Source organism: Phasianus colchicus, chromosome 21 (assembly GCF_987193195.1).
Source record: "Phasianus colchicus chromosome 21, bPhaCol1.hap1.1, whole genome shotgun sequence".
Taxonomy (NCBI): Eukaryota; Metazoa; Chordata; class Aves; order Galliformes; family Phasianidae; genus Phasianus; species Phasianus colchicus.
The window spans coordinates 3,343,704-3,358,379 of NC_143456.1; the positions used below are offsets into that span (position 1 = coordinate 3,343,704).

The 14,676-nt window shown below is 44.2% G+C and overlaps 1 protein-coding gene across 1 annotated transcript in view; it reads left to right on the forward strand.

Moving 5' to 3' along the window:
• CASTOR2 (cytosolic arginine sensor for mTORC1 subunit 2) overlaps positions 1-14,676 on the forward strand; it is an 86,322-nt gene that overhangs the window by 31,595 nt on the left and 40,051 nt on the right. The gene's annotated exons all lie outside the window — the stretch shown is intronic.

The window sequence follows — 14,676 nt, forward strand, 5'->3', positions numbered from 1 at the left end:
TCTTACAGGAGTATAATGCTTTTCCAATGATTCCTCTAATAACAAATATGCATAGAAAGGAGCAAAAGCTCCTCCCAGTAAGAGCAGAGCCTGGTTTCTGCTCTGCTGAGAGGACCATGTGTCCAAGCACAGGGGCAGATATTAGCAGGATGGAGCTCCCATCTTGGGTTTCAGAGAGCACTGCCTCCACCTAGCAAGTCTTTCTTGTATCCCATAGCAGGAGGGAGCTCTAAGAGAGAAAATGTAGAGGTGAGCACTTAATATAACAGGCTTTGCACTGAAGCAGCAGTGCCCTCATAGATGCCCTAGTGTATGCCCTGCTCTTATTCCTCTGTAAGCTAAGAGGTGAGGACATCATCTCCAACAAGTGGAAGAGATGAAAGTTATCAGGAGTATTCAGTGGGACCTGGTCAGGCTGGAGGGTGAGTGGAAGGAAACTTGCGGGGTCCAAAAGGGGCAAGTGTAGGGGAATAACACATGGGGAATAACAACCAACTGCACCAGCACAGGTTGGGGGCTGACCTGACGAAAAGGAGAAGGACCTGGGTGATCTGGGAGAACAAGACAGTGCTGCTTTGTGTGAAGACTGCATCAGAGCAAGAGTGTTTCTATGCAAGAATGTGCAATTGTTATATTTTAAAGCCATAACTAGCTGTACTTGGAAACCCTGACTCTGTCTATTGCCTCCTTCTCTTCCCCCCCTCCCACACCTTGTTTATTTTTTGCCATTTGTTCTCTTTTATGTGCATAAATGCTTAATTCTCTCTGCAGATTTTTTTCCAGGGCAAGCAGTGATGTTGGTCTGGACATCAGATTTCTCTTAACTGGGGAAATAATTTGGCTCATACAAATCTGTTTCTTTCATCTATACAGTCCCCTCCTTCAAACGAGCTCCAGGTCATTTAAAGGGAAAGTAGCATTTTTTCAGATCTCCCCTGCCAAACCAACACTTGCTCAATTATCCTCTGAAAGAAAACGAGTGCTCATTTGTTAAATGATAAAAAAGCTGTGTGTTGGGCATGGCAATGTTCCTGGGTGGTCAGGCATAGGGAATGGGTTAGCTGCTTTCTCGCCTTGATTTTGCTATAGGTGAGGCTGATTCCTAGCATCAATAATTCCCGTTCCATTGAGCTGGCAGTGTTTTGTAGGATGGTGTATGCTATTGGGAATGGTGTTTTCCAGCATTTACTAACGGGTTGACTGAATACAAAGGGTGTTAGAGACTAATAAAAGCAGAGGAAGATAAGTTATTTCTTTGTTGTTATGGCTGGTGTATTAATGTGGAGTGATGCAGATATGAATTTATATAGAAGGATGTAAATGGTGTTTAAGATAACTGCTTTCCTTATGAAGATGAGGACAGGCAGTAATGGCCTTAAGTTGTACCAGAGTAGGGTCAGGTTGGGTATTATGGAAAAAATTCTTCTCTAAAAGAATAATAATGCATTGGCACAGGCTGCCCAGGGTGGTGGTGGGATCACCATCCCTGGAGGTGTTCAAGAACAGTGGAGATGTGGCATTGAGGGATGTGGTCCAGAGCAGTCACAGGTGTGGTTGGTGGTTGGACTGGTTGATCTTATTGGTCTTCCCAACCTTAACGATTCTATGGGTGAAATTTCCCCTTCCTCTCTTACCTGCTGTGGAGTGGAATTTCACGAGATGATCATGGGTGCCAAGAGAAAATTAGCAATATTAGATTCAGTCATGCCTTTAAATAAAAGCGAAAATAAAGCTGTCAGTCAGCTCCATAGCTTATATTTAGTGTGTCTGTTCAAAGATCTGCGGCTTGAATCAATCTGAAACCTATGCAGAAGAATGAATAAGAAGCCACAGCACGGATGAGTGCAAGATGACGTTCTGTTCCACGCTCATCATGAAAGTGTTTGGCATCACGAGCTCACGTTGCTCTCACTTGTTGTGTCTTCTGCCTCCTACCAGCCTGGAGAAGTGCTGGAGCCTGTGCCATTGCTTCACCACCCTCACTGTAAAAAAAAAATTCTTTCTTGTATTGAAGGAGATGTAATCACTCAAAGTGCCTGGCTCCTTTTGCACATCACAACCTGCCATGCCTGCTTTTGGAAGTCTGAGCGCTGGCTTTTGGTTTGGGCTGGTGTGCAATGTGGAAAAGCTTCTGTCAGCAAGGCAGAAGCAGTCAGAGTTGGTTTTCCCCTTGTGTCAATGACTAAAAGTGTACATTTCCCAATTTAACTACTGGAGTTTCTCCTTCAGCCTTGATTGCTCTGCAGCTTATAGCTAATATGCAGAAGGTCCTGCTACCTACACTTCTATGGTGATGCCTGGTGATGCCACTAAGAGGCATTTCCAGCCTTCTGGGCAATGACATCAGTGGGTAGCAAAGGTAACAACAGGCTGCTGTTGTATTTGAGAGAGATATTCTGTATACAGTCTCATGTGGAGGTGACTGAAAACCTTCAGACTGCTGAAATGAAAGTTTGCCATTCCTCAACCTCATACGTACTCCGGAGTCACAGAGTTGGTTTTTGGCCTCTTAGCAGAGGAAGGCTCCTTTGGAATGAATTGCTGCTCCAGCAGGGCCCTCCTTCATCCCAAAGCAAGCACAGCCACAGCCCCTGCCTCTCCTGTTGGCATCCAGGTGCTGGGGAGGCTGCTGGGCTCGGTGAGGCCTGGTTCTCATTTTGGGTGGAAGCTTTAATGCTCCCCATCAGCACAGCAGGCCCCGTGCTCTTCCCTTGGCTGAAGACACTGTTGGGTTTCCACCTTGTTCAGACAGCTTACGTTGAGCAGTGCCCCAGCTTTGCAGGATTTCTAACTCAAACAGGACACTGCCCTACAAAGCATGCCCATCACTGATAGAAATGGGCAGCAATGGGCTGGTTTCCTCTTGCTATCTCTTGCAACAGTTTTGCCTGGAGTCTGGCACAAAGGCAGCTCCAAGGGCTCTGTGGTTGGGATGTGCCCCTCTGGGTTCTCTGGTGTCCAAAAAGGTTCACATTTGTGGAATGGCCTTTCTTCAGTGCTGCTGCAGACAGGCTTTCCTCTTCTGTCCAGCACCTCTTTGAGCAGACCTTATTGCAGCTTGGTGCCTTTGCATTCTCCTGCATTTACTGAAAATTAGCCAGTAGGTAAAAAAATTATATGGAGGGGAGAGACTGCGCTTGCACAAATCACTTTTCTCTTTAAAACTAGGCCCAAAATAAGGGATTTGTCAGTATTTCCTTCCCAAGTCCCCCATGTCCTGCCTGTGGGAAGGATGTGATCCTCCATGCTCCGCTTGGAGAGTAAGAAAACAAGCAGAGCTTCTCATCTTAGCAAGACCTTGGTTTCTTCTGTGGGTTGCAGCTCCTCTGCTGCTCTGGATAGGAGCAAAAGACAGAATGGCAAAGAAAGTAAATAAGTGAATGGCAACTTCCTTCTGTTGGATTTATTCAGTACTTTGAGATATAAACATGTTCTTGATGACCAGAGAAATTGGCCATTCTGCATTAGGAAGCTTGATTGATGTTTTCAGCCAGCCTTTGTAAGTGGATCTTGAAATAACCTACAGGGAAAAATACAGCGTGGTGAAGTTCATTTAATACATGAGTACTCGATTATGTTTATGTTGGTTTTGTTTGTGTTTCTACTTAAGAAAATTTTGATCGTACAGATTTATAACCAATAAGTTACTTCATCCCTGAAACGCTCCTTGTGTGACATTAATAACCCCCAAACTAATGCAACTTCAGCCATGTCTGAATTTTAATCAGCGTACTGTTTTATTTCTAGTTGCTATCTCACTGTGACAGGATCAGATGGGCTTAATTATGGAACAAGATCCTGCTGTGTCTTACACAGGGGTGCTTGCCTCAGTGATGCTGCTCTTGAAGCACAGGGCTTCTTGGCTCCCATGGTCTGTACAACCTGCTGTCCCTATGGGGAGGGCTCAGCAGAGCTCCAGCAGAAGGACAAGGGACATCAGCATGGGGCAAACAGACCAGCATTGTGTGTTGAGATATCCCACGTTGAGAAAACAGTGAACTCTTTAGATTGGGACTGACGTACTGGAGTCTGAGGTCTTGTTTGTGGTGATGGAGTAGATTAATGCAGTATCTTGAACTGGAATAACAAAGAAGATTCTTGGGCTGGAATCTGGGTGCACTGTCACATCTCTGGAGAAGGCTGTTTTGTTCCTAACCTTCCAGTGGGATCTGAATCTTGGCACCAAGCAAAGAAAAGCTTGTTCAATGACCAGTGGGTTTCTTAGCACCTTCTGTGTTGCTCCCCTCCTTGATTTATAGCAGCTCCTAAGATCAGAGGTTCATTTCTGATTGTTCTCTATTCTTTCAGCAGCATCCACCCCCTCACTCTTTGATCAAAAACCCTACGTTGTTTACTTACTGACACAGGTCAACGACAGCAGGAAAAAAAATGGTGACTAAGCCAATTAATTGCTGCCTGAACAAAGCTTGCAGACTCTCTCAAAGTGTGAGCTCAACAGCAAAGCCCAGGGCTCAGCAGAACAGTAGAAGTCCATACCGAGCTGGAGATCTACCTCTCCCAGATCATTGTGTGCCCTTTTGAAGCTTTTACACCATTAGTTGGGCTGATCTGACAGTGAGGACATCAGGGTGCTGCTGGTGCTGTGGGTCTGATCCTGCTGTAGGACCGTGCTGTCCTCTGATCTCATTGTTGCCTTCTCACCCTGTAGAGGATGCAGACAGCAATACCTGGTGGTTCTGTTTCTTTCTGCTGTGAATAAAGCAGAGTCCAGGCTTGAAAGCAAAGTCTTGTATATTGCCGAAGGCTGTCCTCACTTTATCCTCAGCACAGGTTTAAAATGTTCTTTAACTGTTAGGAAGCAGTTACCAACAGACTTTGCTGGATGAGCACTGAATGTTCAGACCTGCCTGAGCTCTCTGAGGCTGGGGAGAACTGCTTTGTGCTTTGTCCTGCAAAGATGCAATAAAAGCTGATATCGATGCTGACTTTCTTTAGTAAGTGCTTTGAGGTCTATCTGTGAAAAGCAGCAAATAGGAGCCAGGTGGAATTGTGCCTTTCTAAGAGTCTTCTTCTCTTGTTCCTCAACAGCAGTGATTTACTGATTCCCTATCAGGTCCACTCATCACCTAGCAATAACCTGTGTTCTCCAGTTTTTATTCCAGCTGTGATTATTGTAGTTCAACACTGTACTTTGTTGGTTTGGTTTTGTTGTTTTTCTAATTGTGTTTGTTTGTTTTAATCCTCTCTGTGACCTGAATACATTTTAAATACATTTAACTTGAGGCCTCCCCTGGAGGAGCTTCAGGTTGGATATTAGGAAAAACTTCTCTGAAAGAGAGTTGGACATTGGAATGGTCTGCCCAGGGCATGGTGGAGTCACCAGTCCTTGGGTGTTCAAGAATCATGGAGATGTGGCACTGAGGGACATGGTTTAATGGGCAGTTGGTGGTGGTGGGAGGATGGTTGGACAAGATGATCTTAGAGGTCTTTTCCAACTGTAATGATTCCATGATTCGAAAGAGAGGACCTCTTGATGGCACTAATCACAAGTGTGTTTTGGCCACCGAGAGCAAGAACTGTGTTGTGTGGTTGAGGCTGTAATCTCTTGTTGATATCTTTGTGCTTTGTGTTATACCCAAAGCCCTGGGCTGCATCTCATCTGAAGTCTGCTGTTCATCCTGATTTATCCTGAAAAGTAATAGAACTTTCACTGGACTCTTAAGCATTAAGCTGTATTTAGAACCTAGACAAACCAATTTATCCTCTGTGTTATGATCATGCTCAGAATTTTTTGTTTTGGAACATATCTGTCAGAATGGGCTCTGGCAGTTGCTGAAGCCAGAAGTATTCCCAGGGATGGAGGTGATGCTGACACTGCACAGCCTTACCTTATTCTGCTTTGGTGAGCATCAGCACCAAACCAGGAAGATCCAAGACTATTCCTCATTACAGTCTCACACTTTGGAGGTGTCTTTTGAAACTCCAGCTTTGTATTCTCCTGAGAGTACTTATTCCTCCCCAAGCCCTTAAAAGAGGAAGCTTGTGTAGGTTGTTTGGTTGTTTTTCACCCCAGTTAGGGATTTCACAATTTTCATTTTTTGCAAATCTTTGTCAACTGTTATTCTGCTGCTTTAATTGTTTAACATCTATTGTAATACTTACACCATATAGCACTTGCTGAGGACAGGACACAGAAGATTCCAGCCTGTTGGGTTTCATCAGGCCTGACTGTTTTGCAATCTTTGGTTGCCTGTTTGCAGAGAACATATTAATGGTCTGTACCAGTTACTAAAGCAGCTCTTCTTTCCTCTCCTCTTCCTCTCCCTCTCCATGGGGAAGCAGGGAATGGACAGTGCAGTAAAGCACAAACTGAAATGGTGATTGAAAGTGGTATTTAAAGTGATTTTGCACTCGATTCATCTATGTTTTAAAGCAAAAAGGTGGGGCATGGGTAGATCTGTGCCTACGGCACAGCATTTCCTTTCGCTTCCAGAATTCCTGTCCAGTGCAAAACAATTGGAAATGGAAAGATGTTGTCTATGCCCTCAGGCTCTTACTTAGAACTACTCAAACTTCTTCCTACGTCTGCTTGTGGAAAGGTTTTCCCAGCATGCTAAATGTGTTGTATTTGTTCTCATAGACTTTAAAGGCCCCTTTCAAACACACAGGCTGCTGCCATTTAGAGGCTTTTAAATTTGACTAAGATGACAGCTCGTACCAAGCTATCTCTGGTAGCTGAAAGCTCAGAACTGTTACTAAAATGTCAACTTTCCTCCTCATACATTCTGTCCTATTCCTCTTCCCCTGCACAGTTCATCTCACTTAACTTTGCATGAATTTAGTAACCTTTGAGAGCCATGCCAGGAGAGGATCTGTCTGGATAATGGTCTTTACCTGGTGTTTGGCTGTTCTTTTACCCATCCTGAAGTATATGAGGTCAGAAGTCAGAATTTGGGAATCAGGAGTTGAATCTTGTGGCTGTCTCTAGGCTGAGGGCTGTAATTTATCTGCAGCAGAAACTTAACAGCAGAGGAGCTTAACTGCTCAGTGCTGGCGGTTCTCTCCTCACCATCCTGATAGAGGAATGGCAGGCTGCTCCCAAGGTGGCAGCTCCGCATGAAGAGCCCTTGTAGGATGTGTGCCCAAAGGCAGGGAGGGCACAGGTCCCACTTCACAAATTGTGAGACAATGAATAATTCTTCTTTAATCACCTTGGCCATTAAACGTCTCCTGTAATCCCACAGCGCACCATTGCTTCTTGCAGCTGGATCGCCCTCATCTGTTCGGTTTTCCATACCTTGGATCACCCTTGAGGTCCCTTCTGTGTGTTTCTTCCAATTTGATTCCAGCCCATTTGGCAGCCTTGGGATGGCTGGGTCATGGAGTATTTGACAGCTGGGTTTGTGCATTGGGGTAATGAGATGTTCTTTGCTCCCTGCCTGGTGTACTCTTAGCCTCTGAAAGTCACTGAACCTTTTGGAGAACAGCCCATAGCATCTCCAAGATCTCTTTCCTGAGTGGTAATAGCTCATTTAGAGCCCGTCATTCTTCACACAGAATTAAAATTATTTTCCCCCAGTATGCATTAATTTCCATGGATTGACTTTGCATTTCACCTGCTATAGTTGGCAGGCATTATAAGATCTTTAGGTGCATACTGAGTTTTAGAACCCTGTTTTCTCATCACCTATTTCAAGCTGAACAACCTTAATAAAAAAACATATGAATGAATGAAACACATGAATATGCATGCTTTCCTATCACTTGGATGAATGCTCCCTAGGAGTGTTCCCAGGTAGTGGAAATCTGGCCATGTTTCTGACCCAAACACTGCATTGTCAGTGGACTTCACCTCTCCCAGGGCTCTGGCTCTTGATTTGAGGCTGGTCTGACTGCTGGGCTTAAGGGGCAGCCTTCGGATAGAGCAGGATTCAGCCCAAGCCCACATCACACTCACTTGCTGAATAATGACTCAGTAGTTACTCATGTTTTTCTTGGGTCTGCTAGGCCTGGGGGGAGTTGTGGTGCTGGCTCACCGTTCCACAGGTTCTTCCTTGGCAGCCTGAAGAGGCTGATATAGAAAAAAAACCATTTTGGAAGAACATTTTTAAAAATAATACTGGCTGACATTTCCAAAGCTGAAACCTTGTGGGTTGTCAATACTGATTTATTTAGGAAAGAATAAAAAAAAAAAATTCTTGGAATACATTTTACCCCTTTGCTTGTGGGTGGTTTTTTTGTTCATGCTCAATGATGGCTCTTAAATCATTGATGTGCATTGAATTTGGGTTTGATGTGCAGACACAGACAGCGTTCCCCTGTGGATGGGGTTATAGTGTGGGGTTTGGGACCCGCTCACAAATGGAAGCTCTTTGAAAATGATGAGGACTGTAATGTGTTCCTCCTGCAGCTCTGTTTGGATGGAGCCCGGCTCGCTCTCCTCCCCCTCCGATCCTCCTGCCACACATGTTCTCAATTACTGCCTGCATTGAAGCTGCAAACATTTCTTGTGCATCTCGCTTTCTATATTGAGCACTGGAAATATATTTTAGTAATCTGTGGGAGAACTATTATGTCCCATGCTGGGAAAACTGTATTTATGGTTCCTGCAGGGAAACAAGTTCATCAATTCCAGTCCACAGTGGCTTTGCTGTTTCTTCGTCCCTCCTTTGTGTCTTGGAGCAGCACTGTAAGAACCTCTTGCCCCTGTTGAGTCGAACCCGGGTTTCTCCTATCTTTGAAATAAAAAGCACATGCTCTGCAGTCTGTTTTTCAGTGTAGCCCACACAATAATGGCTGGGTTTTGGCTGAACACAATGATTGCTGCTCCATACCCTAGATATTTGGGTTTGGATGTGCAGTAGCGCTCCACTTACAAAAAGTCGGTTCTATTTTATTGCTGGTAGGATTTCAAAGTCAATATTCTGCAGCAGGGAGCATTGGAGGAGTAACATAGAGGAGACCCAGTCTGGGTAGCACTGATGTGCAGTGCCTGGTTTGGAAAGGGAACTGGGCTCAGTTTTTGTTGGTTCTCAGCATTTGCATTGTCCTCGTAGGATAATCCTTCTGGATCCAATCAGTGGAATGTATTCACAAGCCTTTGTTGTATGTTAAATCATGCATTGTTTTCAACTGCAAACCTTAGGTCCCACACCCACATCTGTAACGCGTTTCTCAACTCAGTTGCTGATGTGTAGAAGATATTTTTGTGGTTATTGAGGACTCTTTGTTGCACTCCACCTCTCTTGGTTGGGCTGAAAGCAAGCTCAGCTATGATAATAAAGGGCTGACTGGGGGATGCTGTTGCTGCTATAAAGGAAAAGCTTTTAAAGCATAGTTCCCTTCAGCTTAAATAAATGAGGGACTGTTTCCAGTGGAAAGAAGAGCTTGTGCATCTCCTGTGTAGATAAGTTGGGCTGTTAACAGTGCTGACAGGCTGGAACAGCAGAGAGAAGAGGAAAAGGTGTGTCTGGATCAATTGGTTAATTGTTAGATAATAAATGAATCCTTTTCCAATGCACACAAATGGAGCTTCCTTTTTATTTAATACTCCAGCTTCCCTTCCAAGATCTCACTGCAGCATTCTGTCCCAAAACAAAGAGACCTTGCCATCTCGACGTCAACATTTGTTGGTTCTCTGTGGAGATTTGAAAAACGACTTCCCTGCTATTAACAGTGGTAAAACTGTAAACAATATTGGTAAAGATACATTGGGGGAGAATCAAGGAACAAATTAAAGCATTCAGATAAGATGTGATGTGCATTATTGCCATCATCCTAGGAAGTTAGTACAAGAAGCACTGTGCTGCACTTCAGGTAATAGTTTTTAATTCTGCAAATAATGTTATGATTTTTGAAAGTTTGAGGATTCAAACATTTTGCTGCTGCTCTATTGCTTTATTTCAGGTGCTTGTTCAAAAAATAAAGCTGGAGAAAGAACAATAAAATATCAGTGAAGTGATGCCTGAGGTGCTCATTTAATTCCCATTAGCATAGTAAATGAGAGGATGATGAGCTTTGCTTTGGCTTTATGTTGCCAGATTTCTCAACAGGGATGCTCACAGACCTGCTTTGCAAATGGAAACTGAGTGCTGGCCCAGCTCATAGAAGCAAGGTGTTAGGTTAGAGCCTCTGGAGCCAACATCACTGATAGGTTTTTTGAGTTGGGTTTTTATTGCTAATGATGCTTTTTGGTTGTGGCGGTGCTGCTGTTTTTAAAAACAAAAAACAACAGCATTTCTGGTGTAATTTATAGGTTTGCCTGTAGGCTCAGGGCAGCGTGCCTGCAGCTTTGGGACAACCCTGGTGAGCCAGGAGTACCAGGTTGGTGCTGCTCAAGCAGGAGCTGCCGTAGTGATTGCAGCCTGCTTTGTGCCTGGACTCACGTAGCTGTCAGGAGTAGCACGTTGCTGAAGGGCTGCTTTATCTTCTGAATATTTCTGTTATCAGCTGCTCTCATGTCTCTTGGGTGTGAGGGCTGTGACACTGCCGTTTGTGCTGTGAGGATCATAATCCCTTTTCCCAGTTGCTCCTCATAAACTTTTAGGGGACAGAGCTACAGGAAAGTGCCCAGAGCCCACGCTGTAACACAAATACAGGTGGAGTGAGGTGGGCCTAATGGGAGTTTTGTGTGATGCACAGGCACTGCGCTGCTGCTCCTTCAGATAACAGCATTAAAGGCAGATTTCTGTAAAGAAAAATACCCTCTGCTTTTCCCCTTTGCCCATTTTGTATTGAATGAAGCCAGCGTTGGGTTTCATGAAAATCAAAAGGGTTGGGAAGAGAGTGCAGACCACGAACTGGGTTATGTTCAGTGAATTGCACAGACAAAAAACACATTTCTGTGGCTTCCTCTTAAATCAGAAAACCATGCTAATAAGTCCTGGGCTTTTTTGGTTCTATTTCTGTGAACATTGAGAGCTTGTTGTTGCAGTTCTTGGTTTGATGTTGATGTTTTCCTTCCAAAATTAGAAATTTGCGACTGTCCCTGAAAGTTCACTTTTCAGGCTGAGGTTCTGCAGCACGATACACGTCGATCAGCAGCGATGGCTGGAGGACAGCATCTTTCCTAGCTATGTTTTCGGTGCTCAGAATGGAAAAGCTGCTGTCTTTGCATGCTTTATTGCTTGGGAAATGTGAGATAAAGACTCCTCACTCCATACCAGGCCCTTGGGAGTTGTGTCCTGTGCCCTGGGCTCAGCACCACGTGCCCTGTAGGCCCAAACGCGCACCCTAGGCCACAGATCTGGCAGCCTGCTGAAGCTGTGATGGCCGTGGCTGTAGCCAGGTACCCAGCTGTGTGAGACTCAGGAGGCACAAAGTTGTCAAATGTCTCTATTGTGAGAAAACCGGAGATCATTTGGGGTGAGGAAGAGCACCTCTTACTGACTTGATGGCCCTGGTGGCCTTCAAGGAGATGTGCTGATGCTTTCTGTACGGATAAGGGACAAAGGTGCATGTTGCACTGCTGGTAAGCTGATGGATTTGGGCTCAGAATTGCTGTGTGATGACAGGAAGGAAAACTGGTGCTGAGTGGCCAGTATTAAACAGCAGGTCTTGAAGTTTGTGGGAATAACAGAAAATGAACAGCCTGGTCGTTCTGTCTTGATTTCTGTCCCTTGTGGTTAGAGCATGGAGAAATGCCTCTTTTTTGTTCTAATACCTTTCTTTAACCTCAAAATTAGTGGAGGATCTTATTCCTGTCTGCAGCACTGAGCCAGGACTGCTGTTTTCCTCTGCCCCTGTCATCCACTGCGCAGAGGTGAATGGACATTTCCCAAGCAGAAGGCATTAAGCAGTGAAAATTCTTTATGGATTCCTTAAGATTTAGTGATCTTGTTGTTGCCAGCCCTGCCCACAGCAGGGGGGTTGGAGCTCAATGAAAACCCCTTCCAACCTAAGCCATTGTATGATTTGAGAGGCTCAGTTATGTCAAAATGAAGTAGTGGCTTTCATGAGATGTTTTGTTGCTGGCATGATTTTTTTAAATTACATTTTAATACCAAAGGTGGTGTTTCAACTTGAAACTATAGAAAGGTGACTTCCTAGTTTTGACTCATCCAGAACTTATTCCCTCGATTCCTGTTGCACATTTTTGAGAAGTGAGATGGGAGAGAAGAAAAGAAAATGATGAATGAGAAGTGAGAGGTGAAGTAATCCCATTTTACATTATTTTTTATTATTATTTTTTTACTTCAGGAAGATCGAAATGATGTTGCTCTAGTTGATTGTTAAACTCTAATAGTTTTCAGGCTAAGAGCTGCTTCCTCTGTGAGCACCAGGCAAGCTTTCAGACACATCGTATCCACCAAATCCTATGAGCACCACTGTGCAGTGCCTATACACACCCTGTAAGAGCACTAAAACCTGTAGAATTAAGCTTGTAGTTGCACAAAGTGAGGTGCAGCATGGGTGCAGTCCTGCTGTAGGCTCCTGTTCCTATGCTTTGCAGCCCCATGGAGGTGCCAAAAGCCAGACTGGATGGGACCCTATGCAGCCTGGTCTGGTGGGGAGCAGCCAAGCCATAGCAGGGGGTTGGAGCTCAATGATCTTTAAGGTCCCTTCCAGCCTAAGCCATTCTGTGGTTCAGTGATTCATAGAGGGAGCTTTCATGGTGCTTTGAAAGAGCAAATGAGTCACTTGGAGGTGACTGGGTGACTTTCTCTACATGGAGGGACTTCTCCCAAGCACCTGGCACTTGCATCATCTGAGCACCAGCCAGAGCAGCAAGGTTCAGATCCAGGCTTTTCATGCTGCCCTGTGTGCTAATATAGGTGGGGAGCGCTGACGTTTGAAGTAAAAACTGCACAGCAGAGCTCATTTGAATTAATTTATGACCCAGGAAGAAAAATGTGCACTAAGAATAACTTTTAATTACATCAGGTCAGTAAATTACTCTGCAGATCCGTGCCTGGGATGAACCTCGGATGTTGTAGAAGTCTTAACTTCAGTATGTCTGCACCTGAAGTCAGTGGCTTGTGTATTGTTCTTAAGTTCAAGAAGAAAATGCTATATTTATTGCCCTCGTCGGACAAGTAACAGATGAGCACAGTTACACTTGCATAGTTTTAAACTGCATTTCTATTTCTTGCAGTGCATCTCAGATAAGCACTACAGGCTTCTTGCTGTTGGCATTTGCACTGGGCTGGGAACCCAACACTGCCCACATTCTTTGGACAGAGTGGTTTAAGGAGAGAGCTGCACTTGGATGGACTTGCATCTTCTCATCTCCTTCATATAGTTCCCTTCACCAAGCAGAGCTTCCCAGTCTGTCCCAGCATGTGACACATCTTCATTTCTTCACTTTCTCTTACTACTACTTCAGCATAGCTTTGGCTTTTCTCGCTGCATTTGGCAAGAGTTTATTTCTACACTTAAGTCGAGTTAAAACAGATTTACTCACAGAATCTTATCTAAATACGATGGAGGAAGTCTGTTGAAAAAATAAGCCAGCCAAGTTGCATGTATTTAAAAAAAAAAATAAAAAAAAATGCTGTCATGACAAATGAGGGAAAAATTTAATTCCCAAGAAACAGCTTTAGAAAGCAATACTGCAGAACTGACTAGTGAGAACACCGTGACTTAGACCTCGCTACTCCTACAAAATAAATGCCAGTGTGTGTTTATAGAACCAAAAAAATGTCTGCTGTGGTTACATTGCGAGATAACTCGAATATTGAAGCTTCATTTAATCCACAGCTTGGGAAGTCTGCAGTGACCAAGTCTGGCTCCAGAAAAGTGGAAATGGTACCATAATTACCAGTCAATATTGTTCCAAGATACTGCTGGTCTTTCATTTGCAGCAGTAATTTGATTTGCTTGGACTCTTGTGGTCCAGAACACCTGGAACTGTTCTGATGAAGATCAGAACCGTGGTTTGGTACTGGTTTAAGGAAGGCAGGTACCCTAAACACTCAGCTGGCACTTCTTGCATGTCTGTACTTAGGATCAGTGTCTTTTTGAGCACATCCACATCTTTCTGGGAAAAAAGATTTTGTTTCCTGCTTTCTGCATTTCAGGGCATCCTTTCTGTGTCTGCCCCTGATCCATTCTTTCAGTGATGCAGATCATTTTTTTATTATTATGTTCCCAGTTGTCTTAACACCTAAACAAAGGGTTTAGATAACTTCTCCAGCTACACAGAAGTCACAAGGAGATGGCTTAACCAAAGGCCCCCCCTTCTTAATTGCAAGCAGTGTAATCTGTAGCCTAACCTGCCATTAATATTATTAGGGATTAGACAAGACGGTCATGGTTATTGTGCTGAAAGTTCTGACACAGCACAGGCTGTAGGGTTTCCTAGAATTTATGTCTGTTCATGAACACTTGCTTTCCTTGGCCATGGATCTGTTAGTTTTGCTCTGTGTTGCTTTTGAAAATGATTAACTTTTCTGTAGCGACCCAAACTCTGCTATCATGGGGACTCTGCAGGCGGCCCCTGGTTGTGTTTGCTAACGTCTGCATTGCAGGTCTGAGCACAACTAATGGCTGCAAGGAATGTGACCGCTGTCCTTTGACCGTTTCTAGCCGTGCTTTGACATCTTTTGTGTTTCCTCTGTTTGTTCGGCAGCTCATACGAACTGCTTGAAGTTTCCAGTGCTATCTGACTGCGTAGTCTAGCAATTAGATGGTGTAAAGTACTTAAAATATTACACAAATATGTCAAAAGGTATTAACAGCACAAGTGTGATTTACTGCTGTTGTAAGTAGGTTTCA